The sequence below is a fragment of the Rissa tridactyla genome, chromosome Z (genome assembly GCF_028500815.1).
Source record: "Rissa tridactyla isolate bRisTri1 chromosome Z, bRisTri1.patW.cur.20221130, whole genome shotgun sequence".
NCBI classification, from domain to species: Eukaryota; Metazoa; Chordata; class Aves; order Charadriiformes; family Laridae; genus Rissa; species Rissa tridactyla.
In genome coordinates this window covers 83,519,442-83,545,426 of record NC_071497.1, presented here as the reverse complement: position 1 = coordinate 83,545,426, position 25,985 = coordinate 83,519,442, and the positions used below count along the sequence as shown (strand labels likewise).

The 25,985-nt window shown below is 43.0% G+C and overlaps 1 protein-coding gene across 4 annotated transcripts in view; it reads left to right on the top strand.

Moving 5' to 3' along the window:
- Positions 1–6,268: 6,268 nt before the first annotated feature.
- The window catches only part of LOC128902976 (alpha-2,8-sialyltransferase 8E), a 75,688-nt gene continuing 55,971 nt past the window's right edge, over positions 6,269–25,985 (top strand). For 2 of the 4 annotated variants that reach the window (XM_054186782.1, XM_054186779.1), the window contains exon 1: positions 6,269–6,412. The gene's annotated coding sequence lies outside the window, so the exon portion shown is untranslated. Of the gene's footprint in view, positions 6,413–6,692; positions 6,734–25,266; positions 25,749–25,985 lie in introns of those variants that run through there. The other 2 variants (XM_054186781.1, XM_054186780.1) reach the window with 2 other exon arrangements.

Sequence of the window (25,985 nt, the reverse complement as noted above, 5' to 3'; positions counted from 1 at the left end):
AATTCATCTTGAGATTCAGATAACCAAGGGTATATAGTTATGTGTTAAGTGTGACTTTAACTTTTCTTTTCCTCATAGGCGTTTTCTTAACAGCGTGCAATTCCTTTAAGCTATTAATCAGAAAGCTGATGAGTTCTTTAGCTATTTTTTTTTTTTTTTTATATTATGCATTGGCTATAGTCAAGCAATCTCTTCAGATTTTGCCTGCACTTTGGGCATGCCTTGGGTCCATCTCACAAAATATTAGGCATTTAACAGAGAGATCTACATTGGAGGCCTTACTTAGCAATGAGGAGAGACAGGCACTTCAGGAAGGCATTTCAGCTTTTTGATCGCCTGTGATTTGTTGTGACTGAATGACTAGTAGAATATGCCACATGATATAATTTCTGCTCCTTCACTGGGTGGTTTGCAAGAATATCCAGTATTGATAGTAACACATAAAAGCAGCACCTATGACTTGTTTCAAAAGTACCGTCTCTGTGTTGCCTTTATTCCTTTCTCCGTAAATCAGTGAGATTGCTGTTGTCATTGGTTTGAAATATTTGGCCCCAAATGACTATTTTTTGAAAACCCAAGCTGTAAAAATGAGCATTTTGCAAAGACCAGTGTAAATTTGAAATGGATTGTGTGATCATTTGTGCTAGCGAAACATGCTTGCTTGTCTACCCACCCCAAATGAGCAAGAACGTAACTGAACCAAGTTCATTTAGAGTTGAGGGTTGGTCTCATAAATTACACAGTCTCTTTGCCACGAGATCTGTGCTTGTGAATGAAATTAATAATGCTTCCCTACCTTATCCTAATTTATTATTATAATGCTTCTTATAATTAAGTATGATTGTTTTAAAGTATAATATTAAATATGGTGGTATGGATGGAGAAGTAGCTATGTTTTATCAAAGATTCAAGAAAGTTTAGTTGTTGTGTTCATTCAATTCTGGTTGTAAAACAGAATGAAGAGGAAGGGAAAGTACAAAGAATGTTTTTCTGCTTCAGGTAGAAGGCAGGCGGATTTTCTGCGATGAATTAAATAAGGGCTACCACTCAGCTTTCTGGTAACTTTGCTACATTGAGAACATCTGCCAAATTGCACTGAAAAGGTCACATTTTTTTTATCTGGGAGCAGGATATGTTGTGTAATTGATTGAAAAGAATGGCGTAGGCCAAGTGGCAATGCAATAAGTCTGCCCTGAGCAAAGCCAATGCGGAAGTAAACGCAATTTGAAGAAGCTCTATCGGGAACGAGCAGTCCCAGTGAACCCACGTGTAGAGGGTTTGAAGTCTTTAAGGAATCTCTGTATCTTTATTACTCAGGAAGCGAACAGATTAAGAAGAAGGCTCCCAGCTTGAGCCAGACCCAGCAGCCGGGTTCCTTCAATGGTAAAACCACTGTGATCACTTTCAGGTCTGGGATGGAGGAGTTGACACTTTGAAGCCCATTTGGATCAGCTGCCTGGGGCATTCAAACTTTATCTCTGGCTACGGCCTGCCAAAGTAGATGTGCCCCTTTGAGGCAATGGATATCACAGGCCCAAGGCACAGTGTGAGACGGCCAGAGGAAGTGCACCCTCACTAAAGGGGATGGGAACAACCCGCCACAATGGTCATATTAATCTGGGCTCATGAAGCAAATCCAGAGTTTCACCATCTTCCTCTCTTACCACAACTATGGTGAGGCTTGTAATAATCACCTTTATGAACGTTTTTTTTGGAAAAGGTAACTCAATATAGCCTTCTTCAAGCAGAAGATAACTGTCTTAGAGCTACTGTGGGGAGGTGAAAAGCATTACTGCTACAATAACACCACTGTTAAATTTTTCTTCTTATCTGAGTGATGATAGGATAGTCATAAGAGCTTTTTGTGTAGCCTTTCATTCTTCCAGGGACTCCCATCTTCTAACATAACTTCTTCCCTCACCTAGCATCAGCGATGAGCAGTTTACTGTAATGATAAATGTGTGCATAGTAAAAAATGGCATTATAAAAACTGACTGTAATCAGGGGTAAAAGTGTCTGTTGTGATGCTGAACATTTCTTCATGGTCAGTTCTTTACAAAGCAGTATTTTTCATTTTACAAGCAGAGGGATGATTTTTATAATGTCTCTCTCCCCTAGTGCTCTCTGGGAGCTGAATAATAAAATTTGGTACTCTTTAGTACAATAAATAAAATAGGACTCTGACATAACCGTGAGGCATCAGGTTTCTGCAGAGCAGAGAATTTTGTCAGTGATGCATGAGACAAAGTAGTATCCAAGCTCCAAGCATTCTTTCAAGTTTTTATTTGGTCATAATGCCAACAGGTCAATGGACCTGTTTCTGTCATTAGCGGGAACAGATAGGAACTTCTTTTAATCCTTGGCCTGAGCGTGTTTCATAATCAAATGTTCCTTTAAAGCTGGGAAATTACATTAACATCAGAAAAAAAAAAAAAAAAGACAAAAAGAAGAATTTATTTCTTAGGCACTGCCATATGCCATTCCAGGTGGAAATCAACAGGGTGCAGTAGGGCAAGGATTGTGGAGGGACCCTGTTGTGCTTGGCTGTTGGAAAGCATATGGTGCAATAATGTTCCAGCTCTGACTGTGAATTTTCCTTCTCTTGTATTCTCCGGCAAATATGTTTGTTCTAATATATATTCAACTGTTCTGTTTGTGCCTAGGAATAGAGTGCTCCTCCATCTTCAAAACTACCTATTAGATCAAGTCCCACTTCAGAGAGAACCCCAGAAGAAACAGAGAAGAGGTATGAGAAATTTCCTCACTAATTGTCCGAACCACCTTTAAAATGTGGAAGAGGTTACAGAGGCTTGGATTTCAACGGCCTTAATGGAGACTTTAGGATGCTGAAATTCCAGGAGAAGGGATCTCTTCCCATCTTAAGCAGTAGCTGCTCCAAAGAAAAACAGTGCTGGTCCTCAGCCAGTTTTTGTGCCCCTACAGTAACGCTAAGCTGCAGTTGGCTTGGTCTCAAGACTTCCTTCCTAGCCTTGGAGGTGACTGCGTGGGAAGTATTGCATTTCAGAATTTATTATTTATTGTTTAAGTTTCTCAGTGCACTCTTCAGGGCATGAAGCTGCAGCAGCGTTAACCAAACCTGAGTTCCTATCATCCTGCTCTCCTGTGCTTGGCCAGGCACGTCCAGGACTACACAGAGCGCTTCACATCTCCAGGGCCTTCATTTGTGTGGAATCCAGTGAAATGCCTCAGATACATGTGTAATCAGAGACTATAGCAAAAAGTAGTGGTAGCTATATTTGTCTCAGTGTCATCTTTCAGTATCAAGTCAGCATACGATATGGTTTCTGAGTGAGGCTGTTGCTTGCGGCTTCTGAGGAAAAAGGCATAAATCTCAGGCACTTGGCAGTTTTGAAATGAGAAGCCCGTGCAGGGAAGTTTGTCTGTAATCATAAGCAGTTTAATGGCTGGTTTCTATTCTGAAGCTGGAAGGGTTTTTATGTCTCCTAAAACACATCATTATTACCTCTAATGTAACTGTGGGTATCTGCATCGTCCAATCCTTTTTAAAAATCCCATTAGGCTTTTGACCTCTCTGGTTTCTGTCTGCTCAAAATCCCTTAGAGCAAAACTAACCCCTTACAAAGTTCCCTGCACGTATACCACTGAGGGTGCTTGTACAGCACAGGCTTTCTGCACTGTGGCGTCCAAACGGTTAGCAACTTGGAGCCGTGTTAGCCAGCGTGGCTGAAAGGAAGTTGTGGACACGTATTTGGGCAAGGCTGTCATCTGCCAGCTTTGCGGTGTGGTTGTAGTACAGCTATAAGTTACAGGGCTGAAATACTGAGTTGCTCGCTATGTTCCTAACAGTAGCTGTTCCCCTTTCTCCCCTCTTCCTTTCCCTTTCTTCCCTTGCTTTGCCTTAGCTCCTTCTTGCCCCCAGAAGTTGAAAATGCAAAGTAATGCGAACTAACTTGAACTCATGTGCACTAGATGCAAAACAAATATTGCAGATTCTGTTACAAAGTGGAGTCTGATGTGCGCTTCCAGGCAGCAAATGGTGTGACTTGGCAGTGGCACGCAGAGCATTCATCAGATTGTTTCTCTGCCCTGCTGCAGTGCTGTTGTTGACACCGGTATATATTGGTTGAAAGAACTGGACATCATCATCATCGTTGCTGTGTCCTAGACAAAATACTTTCTCGTACTTCAGAAATGTTGAGCAGAGCAGAGTTGGAAACATTTATGGGAACGTCACTTGTGACATTAATAGCAAAATGGCAGCAGCATCTTGCTTTCCCGGCAAGTGCATGCTCTATTACTACTTTCCATCTGCTGAGTTTTTAATTTTATTGTGATTTATAGTTTAATGTTTTTCTCTTTGATTAGAATACTGCTCCACAACCAAAGGAAAAGCAGGTAGCAAGGTTTTCAAATGGTAACAGTGGACACTGCTATATTGATAACAATATCCCTTGGAAGCAGTAGGACTTCATCTTTTCCCTGCTCTTAAGCAGCAGATCTCTTCAGTAGCCTGTGCATGCACCTTTACAGCATTTTTAACCTTGATGTCTTTTAATCTACTTTGATTTTTTTGAGGGATATCTGTCTGTGAATAATCACTCTTGAGATACTTAAGCTGAACTTGCAATTTCTCCTTGATCTCAGGATCTGATAAAAGAGTGTTCTCCCTTTCCTTTTTACTGCCTTTTCTGTGGGAGGACACAAAATTCTGAAAAATTCAGAAATGTCACCTTAAGGAGTTCGTAATCCTTTTTGCCCAACTCCTGCTGGCCTCCTGTTATATGGTGGTGATGGTGGTGGTAAATAAAGGATGAAGTCGTATTTCTGTAAGTGTAAATGCAGTAAGGAGTAAAAGCACAGGAAGAAACATGTATAGCAAACCTTCACAATTCGGATAAAAACCCAACTCTTTCATGAGAAGTTTTGAGAAATGGTCCCATAAACTGTAGGGCTCTGAGGTGAGTTTATGGTGGAGCCAAGGGTGCTGCGAGCTCCTTATGACCACTGATTCTTCTCCATACTTGGGTGGCAGAGGAACATTTTATCCCTCCTATTCCCTTTTCTCCCAGGGAATCCTGCAAATGTATCTGGTTTGGGAGTTCTAGTCTACTAGTGGGAAATTTGGAGCATGACACGGCCATGAATTTCACTGTGTTAAAGTCCAGATTTAGTGGTGGTGTCTTTTAAACGGAATGCGTTGCCCAGAGCTTGGGGAAAGCACTTTCTAAGTGGAAATGTCAAGTAAACTAAGTTATGACAGAATTACAGAGATGGGAAATTGTAGCAGAAATAGAGAAGTCCTGCAGTGTAACGTCTTGCACATTACCTCATCTGCGTGAGTGTATCCAACCAAGCTTGCACATTTATCCAGCTTTAAAACTTCAGACCTGATTTGAGGTGTAAAACGTGACGGAGAGTTGATAAGGCAGGGACATTGCTCCAGATGTCATCAGCAATCTGTTGTTATTGTTCAGTCTTACTGGAGATCTACCTGGAGGCTTTTAGCGGGAGCAGAAAGCTGCTTTGTGCTGCGTGTTAAACAAACAGCAGCAGGCAGTCCTGTCCTCAATTAGCTATTGATCTAATAGCCCATATTCTGCAAATTTTAACCTATTTTTTGTTACCGCTGTACTCGCGTCAGTGGCCTCAAACAGGTCAGTGTTTGAGTCGAGTTACTCATGAGACAGTTTGCAGGATTAATTTGTAGATTCGGCATTTAACTCAAAATTACACAGGAAAGAAGTGTTCTGCCCTTTTTTTTTTTTTTTTTTTTCCTTTGCTTTTCAGGAGTCATACCTATAAAAAGTTGCATTGATTTAGAATTGTGTTCATATTTTAAGAGAAATAAACCTCTTCAAAGGCAGTCTAAACGCTTCTTTTAGATACAAACCCAAAGCTTGATAGTAGAAACGCTCCTTAGAGAAGTTTTATTGACTCCAGGGGATTTCAGTGCCACTGGAGCAACTGAAAAAGCTGTTTCCAGCAAAGGCAAGGATTTATCTCAAGAAAGAGGCTTCCCCCGACACAAACAGCTGCTTTTTGTCACGTAAGAGAGAAAAGCTGCAAAAGAAACAGGATGTAAAGGACGGAGGGAATAAAACTGCTGCTTCCCTGCAAATATCCCTTACAAAGTCTTGAGCATAGGAGGGCTTTCCAGCTCGTGATGCAAGAGCTGAGGCAGGGGGTGGGTTTGGTGGGCTGGGCTGAAATTTGTCATCAGGAGGAAATTGAAACCCAGCATTGGTGGAAGCTGTCTGTGATGCAGAGGTGAAGGCTGGACCTGGCTCAACGCTTAGGGGAGGCGAAAGAGGGGGACAGCCCGCGATTCAAAGAGCGAAAGAAGCAGGAGTCCATGAGTGGCAGTGGAGGAGAAACGGAGAGCAAGGGGCAATCTGGCATAATAGGAGGGCAGCCACAGCACGTGTAGAAGGTAAATAAGTAATCGCAGTAAAATAAGGGGCAATTTGATTGGAAAACGTCTGGTTGCTGCTGTGCTCCTGATCTGGCTGGATTTCTTGCAGCTGGTATGTGCTGTTCTCCCTACAGCACGTTTCCGATACATTTGTGCAAACCTTTACAGGAAATCTAGCTCCTTAGTGATTTGCATTAACCCAAAAGCTTTTTAAAAAATTGTGAATCAGCTTCGAACACAACAGAACTTGTTTTCAAATGGTAATTTATTTTCTTTTTTTAAAGGAAAATACATTTGTATCGAAGAAAATGAGAGTTCAGAGACAGGCATGGAACATCTGTAAGAGGCATGCATGTTATGGGAGGGGGGACTGCAAGCAATACATCACTTGCAATTAGCTGCTGAACTTCATGTGTGCTTTAGATTGTTTCCCTTAGATGTGTTAGCAAGCTGTTAACACCTGCACTGAACATAATTGCCAAAAAAAAATCTTGGAGTATTTAACTAACTCTCATAATAGTTTCATATGTTAAGAGAATGGCGTGGAATGATAGAAGTAGGAAAAAAAGAGGGATCGTAATGGAAACTGACTGTGTGGTGAAGTGTAAACAAATCAGAAGTCAAATTAAATCTGCTCAGATATGATTTGCCTCAACTTGACTTCTCTGGGGTTGCAGCGTGTTTTTTCTTGTGCTACCTAAATAGTATTTGAGCACTGTGCAGATGCTGCCAAGTTAACGAAACGAATATTATTTTGAGCACACAGATGAGCTTCAGGGATGAGAGATCAGGGCATTTGCTGAGGCTGCAGGTCCTACGGGACCCCATTAAACTAAGTAACAGAGCAAATCATCCAGTGTGTGGATGGAAATGGGTAAAGAAAGGAACCTGTATCTTAGCATCTGACCCTACAAATGTGACCGTGGCTCCGCCCTTGAAGAAAGAGATTTAAGATCTTATTTCCTGTTTCCAAGTAAATCTCTTATCTAGGATCTAGTATCCACTATCCACCAATATGTTGACAGATTGCAATAATGAATCTTTCCATCACATCCAGGGGAGGCTGCTAGCAGCATGGCACCTCTCTGACATTACACGCTCTAATTACATGCAAGGTTTTTAAGAGTGCTGAAACATCACAGAAAAGAGAAAAAGATAAAAAACCAAGAATTCAAAAAATGCTGGACCAGGACTTCCAGGATAAATTCCAATAGAGAAAATGCAGCTTGTTTCATTTTGAGCTTGTTTCATGGGCGAGGAAAAAAAAAAAATACTTGGCTATTCCTGCAGGAATGCAGAAGCCACAAACACAGGTTACAGTAGCTGCAATTCATTGCATTACAGAGGGATGATGCATCGCCCATGTCCGATTGCAGCTTTGCCTTGAAGACCTAAATGACTCCCCAGCCGCCCGTTCGGCCCTGTGCTCAGCACTGCTTTGCACCCTGCCTCTGGGCGTAACTCAAAAGTTCTTGAAAGACTTTTTCACCGATATAGCAGAATGAGGTATTTGATGGAGTAATTAGGTGTAGCATTTTAAATTAACAGTAGCCAAACAACTTGATTTTTTGCTCAAAAATTATCCAAATTTTGTAATGCACAGGGCCAAAATAAGCTTGGTTTAGGATGAATGTACAGAAGCACCTAAACTTGTTTCTAGAACAATTCTAAGCTTTCTGAAGCACGTGAATATGTGAATGCATCGTGTTTTTGAAAGATTGCAACCATTTTTGACTAAGATATTTAAAGACTACAGGTTTCTTTGACCACCAGCGTTGGTTTCCTCCAGATCTAAATCTCTGCTTTTGCAGAGTGATTTTATTCTTGGCTGTTATTCTATTTACTGTAATATTAACTTATTTTTAGAAGTTCACTTCATATTTCAGGCAGAAGTGTGTATTTCTAAAGTACTGAAAACCAGCAGTGTTTTCCTGTCGGGGAAAGAGAGAAAATGGGAGTTGTTAGTATTTGCATTTATATAGCATTTTCTCTCAAAGGATATTGAAACACTTTGAAAATAGTAAGTTGCCCAAGATCCAGGGAGTTTTCTTTAAAAAGTTGTGTGATATTTGCTAGTCAATCACCGAATGTGACGGAGGAAATGCAGCCAGGAATCGCTGAACTCCGGGATTTACATAGGAAAGGAAACCTGGAAGAATGGAAAATGATCTGTCTCATTAAATAGTTCAGCCGTTCATTCTCTGACCCATAGGCATGGTATACTCTGGGTGATACCTGGGGGGCCACGCATGAAGGAAGGGACAACCTTAAATTGTTGTAAAGTTGACAGATAACCTTTAGAGCTCAAGTTTAACTGTCTAGAGCTTTGGCAATTGGATCAGTACAGCTTTGGTACCATAGACAGTATTGGTATAGGATTTAATTAGAATAACCCCTTTTTATTGAATTCTGGGAGTGTCAGCTTGCTAATTTTACCTCTAGCTCCTTTTCAGACCAGCGTTTACTTGGAAAGTATTTTTTTTAAATTGGGATACGGGAGGCTTATTAGGTCACTGAGAGTGACAGAGTAGAGATGCAATCAACAGTTCATCACTGGGAAAGAGGGTGCCAGAGGAGGTGTTGCAGGTCAGGTGAATTGATCTGACGGGACTCAGGGTCACAGACCAAGAAAATGACTTTTTATTGCATTTGCTCATCATCATCAGTTATAACCCTTAGCATTCATTTATCAACTTTCCAATGATTCCCCAAAGAATTAGGATGTATTTGCTTTACAAAACTCTCAAGGGCATGATTCTTACTATTTCAGCATTAAGATGTGAAAAGGATTGTTGTAAAATACTTAAATGTATTGCTTATAACTGTCATTACAGTCTCCGTTAGGAAAATCAGCTGTAATTGGTGCAAGAGAAATAGCTTACTAAAAAATCCCACTGGGTCTTACCAGCAAGGATGTAGACCCACCAAGGAACTTTTAGGTCTCTTTTTCAAGAAGAGAAAGAGAAGTACAACCTCTGAAGTGAAATCTCACCCTACTGTCTTTGCCCTTGAATGCTAAGTTAGAAGAGCATCTTTCTGTGTGACAAATTTAAACACTGACAGTATTTCTGCATTCTTAGCTACTTGTGTAGTTTTAGCAAAATGCCTCTTTTTGGACCAATAACACTGGGCAAATCAGCAGTTCCAGTTTGAACTCAGTTATATCCATCCTCACTCAAGATCTGACAAAGAAATATCTGTTGGCCTGTTTTTACTGGCAACGTGAGAACGATGTGCTCAGTTACCAGTTCTGTTTTGCTGCTGCTTCTGTCAATATCCCATATGTGATTTTACGTGTAAAAATGGTGCGTGATCATCTTTGTTGGAGGCACTCTATATTCCATGTGATCCTGGCAAGCATTTAGTGTGTTGTGGTTCCCGAACTATTGTTATCTCCTCTTTTAAAGGAATTTCTTGTTTTTCAATCCCATTTATTTTAGAGTTAATTTTAAAATTGTATTACTGTTAATATGTCAATTCTGATATACTATTCAGTATCCTAGAAAGGGGCTCGTATCTATCAATATTCTTTCCTTGCTTGAGTAATGAAGCGCAACATCCGGTTCTGAAAAGAAAAGCAGCTATTAGTAGATGAAAAGCAATTTTAGTAGATGTCTATGTTTGTATTTATTGATGTAAAGATAAGCGTGTATATATTAAGATCCTGCAGTCCAATGGACATCTAATTTTTGGAAACAAGACTACAACCAGTGGAATATTCTTAGCATTGGTATCTTCCTAGACCTCCAGCTGAAATTTATACACTTTCCAGTTAGACACCTAATAATAAAAATATCAGTTTCAAAGAGCAGATCCAAAATATTGTGCAGATCTATTCCCTCCACCCCTCAATAGATACATTTTCCAAGGAGTTTGTATTCTTTATGAAGAAAAATATTGCTATGTTATGCGTTGGAGTAATCCACAGCTATTAGTGCCATTAAAATCACATGAAAACCAGGAATATTGTTTCTTGCAAAACATTTTGAGCTCAGGAAAGGTGGCATGGCTCCTACTGCTTTTCATCTAAGCTTTTGACGTCTCTTAAGGCTTAGAACAGAATGAGAGGTGTTATTAGTTAGGTAAAGGAATCCCACCTGCAGTGCTTTTCATTATGTGAAAAAAAAATAATAGTTTCAGTTAGGGGTGAAAGTGAATTGCTTGTGGTCCTAGGCCTCTAAACTCATTAGATTTTCTGAGTCATTTAGCAAACTATTTCTCGTATGATTTTTTTCACTGTTGATTAATTTTTGGCAGCCTTATATAGATAGATAGAGAGGAAAGAAAATCTGCTGTGAGACAAATCACTAAAGTTTTGTAGCATTTCAAAGCAAATTTATTAAGTGGACTTCTGGGAGCATTCATTCAAACATTACAAGAGGCTGCTGGGAGACACTGTGGAACCTCCATCCTTGGAGATACTCAAAACTTCACTGGAGAAGGCCCTGAGCAACCTCTCACAATTTCAGAGTAGGCCTTGCTCTGAGTGGCGGGTTGGACTAGACACCTCCAAAAGTTCCTTCTATCATAAATTAATCTGTGATTGTATGAGTTTTGGACTCTATGAATGAGTTTAAATCCCAGTTCAGCCAAGGAATCTCATAATTTGAGCTGAGTAGATGTGTCACCTTGACCTTAGTTCCCATTACGTATTCAGACAATATGTGAGCAGTATTGATGCGCCCAGTCTGTCCTTCTGTGTTCACCATTCATTCCATAAAGCTTCTCCAACTTGCTACCCCTCCTTTCTTCCAGGAGTTTTTAAGCAACGATGAAATTTTAAATGATGACATTTAAATTAAATGATGACCTTTAGATGAAAGCATCCTGTTTTCTTGGTTTCTTTCCGTACCAGTAACAACTAGAGTGCTTTTTAAAGATGAAAGCAATATTCTCTCCTATGAAGACAGGCTGAGAGAATTGGTGGGGCTCAGCCTGGAGAAGAGAAGGCTCCGGGGAGACCTTCCAGTCCCTCAAGGGGCTCCAGGAAAGCTGGGGAGGGACTCTGGATCAGGGAGGGGAGCCATAGGATGAGGGGGAACAGTTTTAAACTGGAAGAGGGGAGATTTAGATGAGATCTCAGGAAGAAATTCTTTGCTGTGAGGGTGGTGAGCCCCTGGCCCAGGTTGCCGAGAGAAGCTGTGGCTGCCCCATCCCTGGAGGGGTTCAAGGCCAGGTTGGCCGGGGCTTGGAGCAACCTGGTCTGGTGGGAGGTGTCCCTGCCCAGGGCAGGGGGTTTGGAACTGGATGATCTTTAAGGTCCCTTCCAACCCAAACCATTCTATGATCTATAATTCTATGAAAACAGAGATATAAGAAGGAAAGAAGGTGATTTGGATGGGTGAAAATGTCATCTGTACATTGGGTTCGATCCGTGTTAAGTGTTGTAGTCTTGGCTTTGCCACTTCCACATTACAGGGTCTTGAGCAAGTCATGATATCTCTGGATGCCTTAACCTGCCCATGGCTTGGGGGCGAAGCTTTCAACAGATAAATCCGTGCTGTGGGCATCGAGCCAGCTGGGAGGTCAGGGGAACGGGATTTCATTTACCAGCAGACTGAGCTTAGCCCAGCCACCAGGCTAAAAAGACAGAGAACGGCTGAGCTGAACCCTGGCCCATAGCGATGGAGGAGGCTGCAATGTATTTCCTATCACCACGTATCTATATCTCTACTCTTTTACATCATTGTGTAGATTCATGGTGCCTCATTTTGGTATTAAGCAGGAATCAAAGTAGCTACAGAAGTGTCAAAAAGAACTGAATGAGGCCTTATCCACCTCTCAAGAATGTGAATAGGCGTTTCTGCGTTGTCTTTGGTAATATTGGAATCAAACTGGGATTAATCTCACTTAGTTTTAGTTGTAAAGAAGCGAGCTCTCTAGTCTAAGCTAGTCATTTAAGCACTTTCTGTAGCCAGTGGGGGGAGAGAAGCACACCCAATGACTGATTTGTCTGCCTGTCTACCTTAAAGAGCAATGAAACATGTCTGGAGATGCCTGTTTTCATCTGCCGGCTATAGCTGGAGTCAGGTGAACAGCTCTTCTAGAGATCTATCACCGAGAGAGCTAACATTCGACCAAATGAGTTCTGCGTTTTACACACCACACACATGTTCTGAGCAGGCCCATAGCAAGAGCCAGCACATGTTTCCTCCAGAAGGGAAGCTGAATTTAATTTTTTTAAAATTTCTGTTCAGAAAAAGCACAATACGTGTCCTTAATTAGATGTAGATGTAATTAATTCTATGAAGACTGAGCATCAATCAAACTTCTTATTTGACACTTCTAATAAATATGCTTTTTTTCCCCCTCTTTCTGTGTATTTAAATTTAGTTTCTATTATTTGCATTAAACAGAGTGAAGTCCCACAGGTAAAGCAGTCCTGTGCTTGAACTCTGGAAGTTGAGCATGTAAAAAGAGGACATTTGGATCATGAACTTTAGGAGCTGGGTACATTTTTATGCATTTTTTTTTCCTCAGAAGCGAGTCTGATAGTCTGGTATATTATTTACAGTTAAGATATTTGAATGAATGGACATTGCGTTACTATTTTGTGTTAGGAATTATCCATGTAAAGAAAAAATAGGGCTTGTAGTTCTTCTTAATCTACATGTGGGACATTCCTTGGTTCCCAGGGAAACCATTAAGGTAGGATTTGAAGAGTACCAATGAGAAAATGTCATAAAGCAGAGTTGGAGGCCGAATCTCTTATAAAAGCCTCTGAGAGAGAGTGAGTAACCTTAAACATTAACTAGATTTGAGGTGGAGGTTCCCATTAGTGAATCGGGACCTAAGAATTGCTCCTAAGAGCATGCAGAGTATTGAATGATACAAAGCAAAGTAATTTTAGAGATGTGATGTGGAGTTTTCAGCCTACATAATACTTTAATCCTCAGACCTACTGTTCTAAAACCATCAGCTGTGGTTAATCAGGAATGCTTACAGCAGGGATTGAAATGTTCAATTGGAGTTCACTCCTCTTTTCCAATCAAATTTTTCTCTCCCAACTACAATGCTGACCTACGTACTTGTAAAGGTAGGATTCGGTACATCGTTTGGATCCTCCTTTGACTGCAAGCCATATGAAAAATTGTATTTGATTTAAATGGTGAGACTCGCTTGCTATATTAAGCTGGTTAGTTTTCCCTCTGGACATTCACTAGTCTGTAATAACCCCTCCCCCTCCCCCCCAGTTTTTCAGTGTTTTAAAATGTATTTTCAATGTGTTTTTGCCCAGAGATCTGGGCAGAGCTGAGTCGTTGTTCCTAAAATGTACTGGAGCCGTTCCATAGGATGGGGGATTCTTCCGTCTGGCTGGTTCATGCTGCTTAGCTGCTGCCTCTGACTTCCAGGTACTTTCCTAACTTCTTACACCTACTCCCTCAGAGTTTTTCTCATGCAAGGCAGGAGTGATCATACTGGGCTTCTAGCGTAATCCCTCCTGAGGACAAACAGGAAGGCAGGTGGTGGTACACATGCCAAGTGACACGATTTCATCATCACTGTCTTTAGCTGCAGGGAATCTACATCTCTTTGCTAACTAACCCATGTGGTGATGCTCACCAGCCTTTCGGAGTCAGATTAACTCTTTCCTTGAGGCTGAAAGGAACTGCCCAAGTGTCAAGAGAGGCAGAGTCCTTGCCTCAATAGCTTGGCTCTGGTTTTGCTCTTTTTGCACATGGTAGTTGACTCTTTGGACTCTGAGAAAGAGCTGTTACCCTCTGATATCAGGCCAACACTTGAGCAACACTCAAAGTCGGTGTCTCTATGTTGCTGTGTGAGTTCTTTTCAAATCAGGCAATGAATGATGTGTCTGTTATCTTTGCTGGGATTATTACAAATCGTAACGTAAGGGTTGTTACAAATCGCAATAGCCCTCCGTAGCCAGCGCTGGCCATCACGTAACCACACTAAAAGCCATCATCCAAAGGCTGGACTGAAAGACTTTTAAGCTTGATACCAGCTCCTAGTGTTGAAAGTTTGCCCAGCTGGAGCTGAGAGGTCTGGTCCTCTCTATGCATGGATGACGTGAAGGACGCTGCTGGCTGCCCTTTCTCCTGTGCTGGTGCATCCGTCTCTGATTCATATGGAAAATCTCTGCTGCACACTGGCACGTTGTGAGCTGCCCGGTGGATGGTGTGCACTTCTCCATGTGCAGTGATGCCAGGTGGACGCGCAGGAGCTGCAGTGCAGTAGAGCTTTGCAGTGGGTGGGATTCATAATCAGAGAGAGGGTTGTTCTAAAGGTTTTTAGTTATGGAAGCGCCACAGATGAATTCTTCATCTGCTTTCACTAGGTGGTATTTCATTTATCATCAGAGCGCCTTGCATTTCAAGAGTTTATTCCTTTTCAGTTCATGGCTGTAGACTTAAAACATACAATTCACATCTCATTAGTTTATTGGCATTTTGAGGACGTATTCTCTGAAACCCATGGTTATTATTTTGCCTGAATCTCTTGCTGTAAAATAAAGAAGAGTTTGTGTCCTTCAGAGTGACCTTAAATGGCAGTAGCACAAAGAAAGCAATCACATGCCATTAGCAGCCTTCTGCTGGATTAATGGCCAGCAAAATCTGGTGAAGATGCCTGGAGCTTTCTAGCGTCACTTTTGTGATTTAGTACATAATTGCCCACGAGCAGCTACACAACATCCAGCAAAGCCTAGCCCTGCCACAACATCACGCGGTCAGGCCTGTGCACCCGCACGTCCCTCCCCACCAGCTTTCCAGCTAAGGCAAATTGAGGTCAAGCGCCTCTCCCAAGGTTGCACAGTGAGGCAGTAGCTCTCCGGCAGCTAAAATCCCCCATCTCTACATGGCTCTTAGGTTTTTTTTTTGTCCTGGCCACTTGTGTGACATGCCTTTATCCTTCTGCCTACTTGAACAGAGTGGTTTTATTGGAAAATCAGCCTGTGCTGTGTAAAAATAGAGAGAGACGTGATACGATGTTGTCCAAAGATTTCAGCAGGGCTTTCTTGAAAATGCCACATACCACTTATTCAGGCCATCATTTCGCAAACACTTTCCGCTGACAACAGCCAGCACAGCTGCCAAAAGAGTCCGTTCTTCTCACCCCTTCATCTCCGGCTTCCCTGCACGTGCCTCCTGTGTAGCATCCCCTCTCCTCTTTCCTGGGAGTGTTTCTGTGCTTGTACAGCGAATCCGGACTGGGAGGCTGATCCATGTGAAAACTTAGCCTTTTAAATTTGTTTTCTGCTGGGTTTATTCTAAATTCTAAACTGAATTACCTCTCTGATAGTCGTGACGCATCTGTGCAAACATTAATGCTGTACGAGGGAAGGAGCAGTGCAACAGCAAAGACGAGTAGCTGAGAGCAGGACAGGTTTGCTTTTTCTGTTGGGAAGACCAGCTTAGGCCAGGTTGTAGTACTTGCAATACCGCAGCATCCTGTTATCTTCAGCCATTAAAAAACCATTCTGTCCTGGCACACCATGATCATCTAGTGTGGAACGGCAAGTTGGAAACGTTTCAGAAAGTGGTATTTTTTTTTTTTTAATTAGAGTCCGTTAGACCGGTTGCTGCACTTTCATTAAGCAATTTTGCAGATGTAGAAGAGTCAAAGAAAACCCTTTCTGTACCCAAAATTATATAATTTAGCCTCTTCCAGAGTCAGGAGATGCTGCGTTGCCCCAGGGCAGCATGCAAGCAGTGCACAGACCAGGCTTCGGATGCGGAAAACGTGCTGGGAGGAGAAAAGGCCTTTGACAGCCTCCCCAAGCTGTGAGGCAGAGGTCAGAGAGGGGAAGGGAGCTGTTGTACTTTGGATGTTCGATTTGTCAGAATTTGTTTAGTGAAAAAACAGAAATGTTTCCCAAAGCTCCTTTTCTGGGCTCTGGGCACATCTGTTATGTGTTCAGAAAAGGAACTAAAATAACACAGGGGGAAAAAAGTTAACTCCCTAACGTCAGACACGGAGAAGGAGTGATACCCACTTCTGGCTATCAAATTCTAACTGTGAGGGGGGGAAACTTCACTGTCTAGCCCACCCCAAAAGAGTTGGGCACAAAGAGGTTCCCAGTAGCATGTTCAGGAGGTTATGTTATCATGGATGCTCTGGAGAACGGGGTCTGACCCCGGGAATCCTCCTGGGAATGCCTTATACCCAGCTCAGTGCCTGTTATACTGATGTAGTTCATCTTTAACACAAGCAGGATTTTTAGGGGGAAATGCAGATTTTTAGCGATAGCCTGGTTGGAACCAAAGAAGATCCCAGTTACCTTCCCTCTTACTTGTCACCAAGCATCCGTAAAAGACTGGAGCCCAAGCAAAATGAGTCAGGACATGTGGGGTTTGAGGTACCGACAGAGCCTTTGACAAGGTCTGAAATGGGAATGGGAATAGAGAAAACAAGACAACGTCGCTTGGAGCCAAACAAAAACTCATCCGCGCTAAAAAATGTCTCCTAAAGAACACAGTCTCTCTTCTGTGCTTGCTGCCAATTGTACTTGATTAATCAGGTTTCTGTGGGGGTGTTTTCCTTCACTCCATTTGTAACAGCATATTTTTTCATAAGTGATCTTGATCTTGTTGCGGATAATTCATCGCCTGCAAGATAACAACTGCTCCGAAAAGTTGCAATATTTTGCCTTCAGAAACAATAAATTCGTGTTGGAAAGCCATAAGTAACTTTTCAGGACATCAGCCCCGCAAAGATATTTGTTCTTTTAAAAGTAGTCACTGTGTGTTTCCCCCATGCGCACACAAAAGGAGGGTGGGAGTTCGGCTGGTTTTGATCCTGTGGAGTTGATTGAAGTTTTCCTGATGGAGTCTATTAGATAGTTTCAAACCAGGGAGCATTTCTGTGCGATACACCTGTTTCCAATAGCTCCCCCACCTCCATAAAGACAGCTGCAGCAGAAAGTCCTATTCGCTCCGTGGAAAACACATTTTATAATAGTTTCCCATCCCCCAGCCAGATGGGATCAAGCTGAGGCAGCTGCAGTCCAGGTCCCATGAGAAATACTACAAAAAGTGCAATTAAAATAATTAGTTAATGCCATTTTTATCCGGCATGGTAACAGATAGGGGAAAAAAAGCTTGAAATAGCTGTTCTACGTATCAGTCCAGTATGATATTGGATGCTTCCCAGGATTGCTCTAAGCTTTCCGAAGGGCTTTAAAAGAGCTTGTGGGTGCTTGGCCGGTTGCTGGATTAAGGATCTCTATTACTGATGGTAACGGGGGTGGGTTAAAGCCACTTGCATAGTAGATTTTGCTGTAAGAACAAAAAAAAAAAAAGAAAAGTGAATCTGAATTGATACTCAAGTGATTTAGATTCTGCTTCCTCCCTTGGAAATCGAGATTGCCTCCCATTGATTTAAGCATGTACTGGCTTAGGTTCTGATTAAGCAGAATTTGCCCGATGATTCAACTTTATGGGGGATGTACAAATGAAAAATACATGGCCAAATTCATCCCTGGCACAACTCAGTGAAATCTGGCGTGTACCTAGTCGTTAGCTGCTTGTTGTTCGAGGGTTCTCTGCTAACCTTCAAAAGGTGCAGCAAGTGAAGATTTCTTTTGTAGGCATTTTAACTCCCTTTCTTGAAGTCTTCATAGGAAACAAAGCAGTGTGTGTACCAAGAACCGCAACCCCAGTAAGCTGTATTTCTTATTATTATATCAGGTGGTATTTAGTCTGCAGCCAGGTGACATGACCAAAGGGTGAAATATAACCTAAAAACCAGGGCAGATTCTGTTAACGATCCTTAACTTCCCTGATTTCACTCTCAGATTTCATCCAGGGGTCAAATTATGCAAGCACGGGTATTTTTTTCATTTTATATTCCTGTCACTGTTCCCTGCCATCCCTGTGGGGGAACCTGGAGGTCAGGCATCTTAGCGAAGGGCATGAAAATAAGGGAATGTTGAATAATAAATGCTTGAGGTTATGCAAGCTGTTCCTATCTTTCACCTTCCTAACAGATGATTACAGAATCGCCTAGCTGAGGACGTTTTGGGTGGCTCACACAGTGATTCTGGGGTGTTAGTACGCGATCCGTGAAGCTGTCAATGCTCTCTCTCTTTGCCTTTGCATGGGTCGTCCAAGGAGTTTTTGAATCTCGGTAAGCACTTTGCCACGTGGCAGGGACTTCCAAAAGCTATACGCGATATAACTGGCCATTCCCTTTTAATAGTTTCAAATTATTTCATTTTTGTTGCTTTTTAAATTCTTTCAGTTCTAGCAGAAACCGTATTTTAAAGCATCTGATTTTCTTAAATTGTCTGGAAATATAACTCGCCCTTTCCTCACCCCAGACCATTTTTGAATGTTACTGGGGGGGAAGAAATATCACGACTCCCGTATTTGCCTTGTCTTCCTTTTGACTGTGAGAGGGGGGTTAATGGTGGAAGTGGGAAGAAGGGTTAGAGAAGGGGAGGGCTAGTCATGTGGACAGAAGGCCAGCAGCAAAGCTGGCACATGTTGTTTCCTTCGCATGAAAGTATGTTTTATTCATTTGCTGATGATCGTCTACAGTAGGTATGAGAGAGAAAAAAAAAAAGACCAGAATATTACTGGAAATCGAGGTGAAATTCTGTAGCTTTGTCTCCCTTCAATGGCAGGTGGCTGCAGGAAATGCGAGTTTCTCTGACAGTTTCGCTGGAATTAATATAGGTGACAAATATAATAATCCACTTTCAGCAGATTAAATATTAAGGGGGAAACATTCATAGCTCACTTCCTTATGTTGTTTACTTGGCGTTAACTTCAACTTGTTTTCATGATGTTTGCACACTTGACCCTCTCTCTCACCAGCGTTCAGGCATCCACCATACACATACCTGCAACTGAACTGGTCATCCCAAGCTCCTGCTATAGTCAGGAAGGACAAAGGCGTTTTTAGGATGTGCTTCATTTGACATAGCTTAGAAATTTACTTTAGGATTGAAAAAATTGCTAGTCTCTGTGGAGCAGATTGACTAAATCTCAGCCAACTGCATGGAGGGTTTCGGTAGGCTGTAGGTCCATACATTTATGGTGGGAGTCAGGTATACAGGTATATTAATACCTAGGTTTCCTGGTTCCCATGAGCTGTGTATGATACGTGTCTGTCTTAATGTTATGGTTTGAGGCACCCACAACAATTTACTGTCAAGTTTAGACAATTATTCTATCAGCTGATGACCCCTCCCCACCCGGGAAGGGAAATCGGGAAAACAAGGAAACCTGAAGGTTGAAATATAAACAGATTTAATAGAATAAGACTAAATACTTAACAACAATAATACTAAAGAACCAGTATTGATCCTGATGCCAATATAAAATATACGAGGACTATACTCAGCCCATTCCATCAGCAGAAGCCGTGCACTCCCCGCACGGACAGCAAATGTGGGACACTGCGAGCGCTGCGGCTTTGGGAGGAAGGGAAGGGCTCAGGGCTCTAGCACCAGGGCAAGGAGTTCTCAGGATGGCAGACATCAAGGAAGAGAGAAGACTCCTCAGCAAACTTTCTAGTTTATATTGAATGTGATGTTCATGGTATGGAATAACCCTGTCGGCAGCTTGGGACAAGTGCCTGGGTCTCGCTCCTCCTCATCCCTGCACCTGGCGAGCTCGGAAACACTGAGACCTTGAAACCCACATACCGTAGCTGGATATGAAATAAATATTTTCAGAAATTCAGACACTAGTGTACTCTAAAAGTGCAGTGTTCCCAAGCATTAGAAGACACCTTAGTGAAAAGTGAAATTGCTGAAAGAGAAATTAATCCTGTGTCGCTCAAACCAAGACACTTAACCAGATGTTCCTGGGGCACCTCAAGTGGTTCAGGGTGGCAGTGCTTAGGGAACTGAATCCTGTGCCGAGTCAGGTGGATCCTGCTCTTGCAGTTCTCTGACAAAGCCGTATGTTAAAAGGCAGAAGAGTTTTTTTGCCTTACACGGTAAGTGGACAGCTTCGTGCAGTTGTCCTTGTTATTCCTGCAATACACCTGCAAGGCCAAGAAATGCTGTGATTGCTAGCTCAGAAATAAGGGAGGAGATGCTGAGGAGGGTAAAGATACTCATCTGCGTGGCATATGGAGCGTACGATGAGGTGACTAAGCAGTAGATTACTCCACCGCACCAGGCAGAAATCACAGATCAAGTGCTGGAAGCAGCCGCGCTTTCGCAGAAGTGCCGTTTTGCCTTCCCAAGCCAGCTTGGAGTCCTCAACACTGCAGTGTGGCTCTGCCTGAAGTCACGAAGGCAGCTTGGTGAAACACGGAGCTGAGACCAAACCTCCTACTAATTAGCAAATGAGAGTTAGGTCTGTTGTCCCCACTGGGATGAGGATAGGGATGAACTCGGCTTTTGGCCTGCTGGGAGGAAGTTTAGGGTTTTACATTAAAAAAGGACTGGATAGTTCTGCAAAAGCAGCAAACTAGGGAATAGTTAATGATTTTTTAATTGAATCTCTTACTTTTAATATGAATAACCTATTAAAACCAATGGGGTATGAAACACTTGGAGCTGGTGTTTGAACTCAGCTTGGATGGATATCGTTGAGCTGTAACTTTTTTGTGGCTCTGTGACTTTTCACTAGCTGCTGGGAAGATAGTACTTTTAACAGGAACATGTAAGTTCTGGAGCACAGATGTGCCGTGATGGGAGAGCGGGGATGGCAAGGAAGGGCAACAGACATGAAATACAGAGTTAATGGCTTTCCTGCATATTTTAGGGAAGGATGATATGCCGCTTGCAGGCAGCAGTTGGTGAATTCAAGTATGTATTTAACATTCAAAGTCCATCTCTGCTCTGGGTAGGGCTGGTCAGAGCTTGCAGGGATTTACCAGGTTCATGGCCCAGAGCAAGATATGTATTCCCGTGAAGTTGGTGACCATCTAAACTAAGATCATGTCATAGAATCATAGAATGGTTTGCGTTGGAAGGGACCATAAAAATCATCTAGTTCCAGCCCCCCTGCCCCGGGCAGGGACACCTCCCACCAGACCAGGTTGCTCCAAGCCCCGTCCAACCTGGCCTTCTCTGGACAACCTGGGCCAGGGGCTCACCACCCTCACAGCAAAGAATTTCTTCCCAATATCTCATCTAAATCTCCCCTCTTGCAGTTTAAAGCTGTTCCCCCTCATCCCATGGCTCCCCTCCCTGATCCAGAGTCCCTCCCCAGCTTTCCTGGAGCCCCTTGAGGGACTGGAAGGGGCTGGAAGGTCTCCCCGGAGCCTTATCTTCTCCAGGCTGAACCCCCCCAGCTCTCTCAGCCTGTCCTCCCAGCAGAGGGGCTCCAGCCCTCCCAGCATCTCCGGGGCCTCCTCTGGCCCCACTCCAACAGCTCCGTGTCCTTCTGCTGTTGGTGCCCCAGAGCTGGAGGCAGCACTGCAGGGGGCTCTCCCCCGAGCGGAGCAGAGGGGCAGAATCCCCCCCCTCACCCCGCTGTCCACGTGCTGGGGATGCAGCCCAGGATGCAGGGAGCTTTCTGGGCTGTGAACGCACGTTGCCGGCTCACGTCGAGCTTCTCATCCACCACTGTGCCACAGCAAGAATGTTTATCATGAAACCCTGTTTTTTGCAGTGCCAGCCAATTCCTCTACTTCATCAACTGGAAGGAACAATGCTGAGGGAAAAGGTACGTCCTTCCTTCACCCAAAGCAGATGGATGCTGTATGTATCGATCTGAACTACAGCTTCCTTGGATTCCCAAGCCAAACCTGTAGTGGTCTCCAAGGTGAGGAGATCGGGCACAAAAATCAGCTGTCAGAGGGAAACTGATGACTGTGCTGTAGTTCCCTGCTGTGCTGAAAGGTCTCAAATCCCCTATTGCTTTGTATTTGATATCGTGCATTTTTCCGGTTGGGAAAAGTGAATGAAAAAATGCTACCAAGGGTGGTGTATTGTGAGGGACGGCTCCAGGACTCGAGGAGGAAAAGCAAGAGAAAGTGGGAGGCTAGAAAGCTGGAAATTAAAAAGGAGTAAGGGACAGTCTTTGTAGACCCTTTCAACCTTTCTTTTAATTTTCTTGTCTGTTAAACTTTAGAGCAAAAGTTTAATCAGTTTATAATGACAGTATGCAATGGTATAGCATATATCCTCCGCAATCTTTTTGTCTTCACCACAGTAAAAAAAATAAATATGGAAAGTAGTGTGATCATTGCCCCTTTTATTAAGCAAATATTTTGTCAGTGATTCCAGCGGAGGTGAACTCACAGCATTGTCCTTGTTTGCCGTCTACTCTCATAGACTGCAAGGAGCTACAAACGCTACTAGTTATGATTTTTGTTAGCACATCAGGGAAGAGCTTTCCTCATCAATTAGCCAACTTTGGGACCAGTGGAACTTTCAGTGTGAATCTGGCATCGTGTTTCATTTTCTTAAGTGCCGCATGGCTTGCAAAAGAGGAATATTGATTCGGATGTTCCTGTGTCATCCACATCCGTGACACGATAATGGCACAAAATAAAGATCCAAAATGCCGATATAATATTTAGTTTTAAACGAATGGTGAAAAAAGCAGCTATGTGATGTAGAATACCTGCATTGCTGACTTTTCACCGTTTAATGTCCCAACATACTGAAGCACAATTGAAAGTTAGATGCATTGAGGAATACGTTTGCAGACTCCGAGCCCAAACAACCATATTTTTACTGTGCTTGAGCCCCAGATTTATCTTCCTCCTTTGCCTGGGTCCAAAGCCTTACTCTCTCACTGCCACTAGCTATTTTGTTGCTGCCGTTCGCTCACGTGGATCTTATTTATTGTCATTTGACAGAAACTAAAAATGCAGTTTAGAAAAGCTTTACCAAGAGTAATTGGTTCCCAGCAAGACCTTTCTAGCTACACAGTAACGTGAAAGCATCAAAGCGCCAGGAGAACTTTTTAAAAATGAGCTGCCCTGATGCTAAAATAAGCTTTAATTGATTGAGAATTGCACTGAGCCTGACAATGTGAACCATTTATTATTATTTTTCCTTTCAGGCTTCAGCTCCATGTGATTTAAAGTGACTGAATTACAGTTCCCACATACCTTCCTACCCACACTGCATGAAAAAAACCCCACGCACAAACTTCTTAGCTCCAGCGGAGCTGCTGGATGCACCTGGAAGAAAATAAAAAAGCTGTTTCAAAGTGAAATCTAAATAAAGGTGATGATGATGGGAATGTTCTGCAAAAAACCCCCTATTCTGGCTAAACGCTGTGCTGTGCTTCCCTCTCTCAGAGGAGAGCTCTCCTGGGGATATCTCTCCCTGTCAAAGGCATTTCTTTAATTCCCACTTTTAGAGCACTGGATCCCGGAGGCCAGATGCTGTCGCAACTCCCTGCGTTGGAGATTAATAATAGGCTGTGGATAAACTACCACTCTGGCTTCCCCATTTGAGGTTTTCAAAGAAAAAACACAATCAAGTGACTGTACTGTGCTATTTAAATAAATAACCTGTTCCAGGTTTGCTGGCAAAAGGTCAACACCACCACCAAAGACTGCTGATAAATGTGCAGAACTTTCTGGCCGATGGCAAGGAGGTCCTACGCCAGAGAGAAGGAAGCACTGGGAGTAGGTGGAATATAGCAAATGTCAATGGGGTAGATTATGGGGTTTCTTCTTGGCAGTGTGTTGTGAGGATGGAAGTCTGGTCAGACATTCATTAGTGATAACTAGTGGTACTTTTAAAAGTATGTCAGCCATGCTTATGGTGTGTTTGGGTGTGCGAGCAGGGAAGGCACAGATCACTACCTTTGGCCTGGGGAGTATTTTTAAACTCATGCCATGGGTCATGGGAAGCTGCAGTTTCCCCAAGGGCTATGCCTTGTTTAGGTCAGAACAACTCCCAAGCTAGCCCCAAGCTTTGGTTGAGTTTAAGATCTCATAGAATCATAGAATGGTTTGGGTTGGGAGGGACCTTAAAGACCATCCAGTTCCAACCCCCTGCCCTGGGCAGGGACACCTCCCACCAGCCCACGTTGCTCCAAGCCCCGTCCAGCCTGGCCTTGGATACCTCCAGGGATGGGGCAGCCACAGTTTCTCTGGGCAACCTGGGCCAGGGGCTCACCACCCTCACAGCAAAGAATTTCTTCCTCAGATCTCATCTAAATCCACTCTCTTTGAATTTAAAATCGTTCCCCCTTGTCCTATCACTCCACTCCCCGATAAAGAGTCCCTCCTCATCCCTCCTGTAGGCCCCAATCTCACTGTAAGTCCTTATCTGAGTTGTAGCCCTGGGCAATTCACTGCAGCCAAGAGCCAAACAAGTTTTTTCATTTAACTCCCAAAATTTCAATAGGAGGAAGATGCTTAAATACCCTTTTAGCTGCTGCCCTCAATCTCCCTGCCCGTGTCAGGCGCTGCCTGTGACAGCGCAGTGACTTTTACTGTTGCAGATCCAGCAAAGCTCAAACTGCTGGTAGAGGTGAGGGGTGATCCAGGCCCTGTCTATGGATGAGTTTCCCGGTCTGGGTGGCCAGATGTCCCCTTGGGACTCTCAGACTTGTTTGTCAGCCAAATGGGACATCATCGCCTCGGGTTTGCATCCTAGTATGTGTTTGCAAGCTGAGCAAGTTGCATGCTGCCGAACATCACCCCTAAATCACAATTCCTGCCCTCTGTCAAAGAGGCTAACAAATCTCTCTCTCCCCTTCCTTTCTTGCCTGCTTAAATTATAAATTCTCATGTCAAAAATTGGCTCTGCTAATGCCCCGCCTCAGCATCTAACACTGTCCTGTTCCAGGATTGGTCTCTATTTGCTACCTTAGGACAAATAAGCATGACTGAGGAATTCACGGCCGATCACAGATGCAAAGGAAGGAATTTGAAAGGGTCGCCAGTTTTATTAATAGCTATCTCCGTAACCGCATGCAGGTCAGACCGGACACTGTGCAGAGCTTAAAAGCTGAATCCACACTGTCACAGGAGGCGCAGAAGGATGTGCCTGGTCACAGTACTGTAGGGGCAGAGATTTGTTCCTTTAGGGTTGGTTGTCCACGTTTCCAGTGAGCACCTCCACAGTGCCAGAAGAGGAAATTAAAACGTATTTCAGGAAGAGTGGGGATTTTTGAAGACCACAGAAGCCAGCTGTTTGTTTTTTTTATTTATAATTTTTGTCATGGACTGAACTAAGCCAGGACTAGCATGGACTATTTTAAAAATGCGTCTGAAAACATGTTGGCTTTGCCTAGAAGAGTAACTCAAGTAAGCAGGTAGACTACCCAAGGCAACGCTCGTTGCCTCCAGTGTGTATTTAGTCACGTAATCAGTGCTGCAGGAGGACACCATGAAGAATGGTTTGAAAGCTGAATGTCTGGACTACTTGCAAGTTTGTGTGAACTGAAGCTGACGGTTAATTGAAGAGGAGTATACCTCCTTCCTTCGAAAATCAATGCCGAACTGTGGTAAACAGGCAAAGGTAACTTTACAACAGCCCAAATAATTTTCTAGAATATGTCTCTTCTACATCTTGATTATAAGCGTAGTGTAAAATTTCTGAAGTACTTAATTAGCTTGTTATTCAGAGGGATATTTACCCCCATTCTGGTTAGTAATACTGACTGACACAGCAGAACATAATACAAGATCAGACTCATTGTTTCTGTGAATTAAATCTAACTTTATATGCCATATTTTAGGTTTTTTTAAATATCTC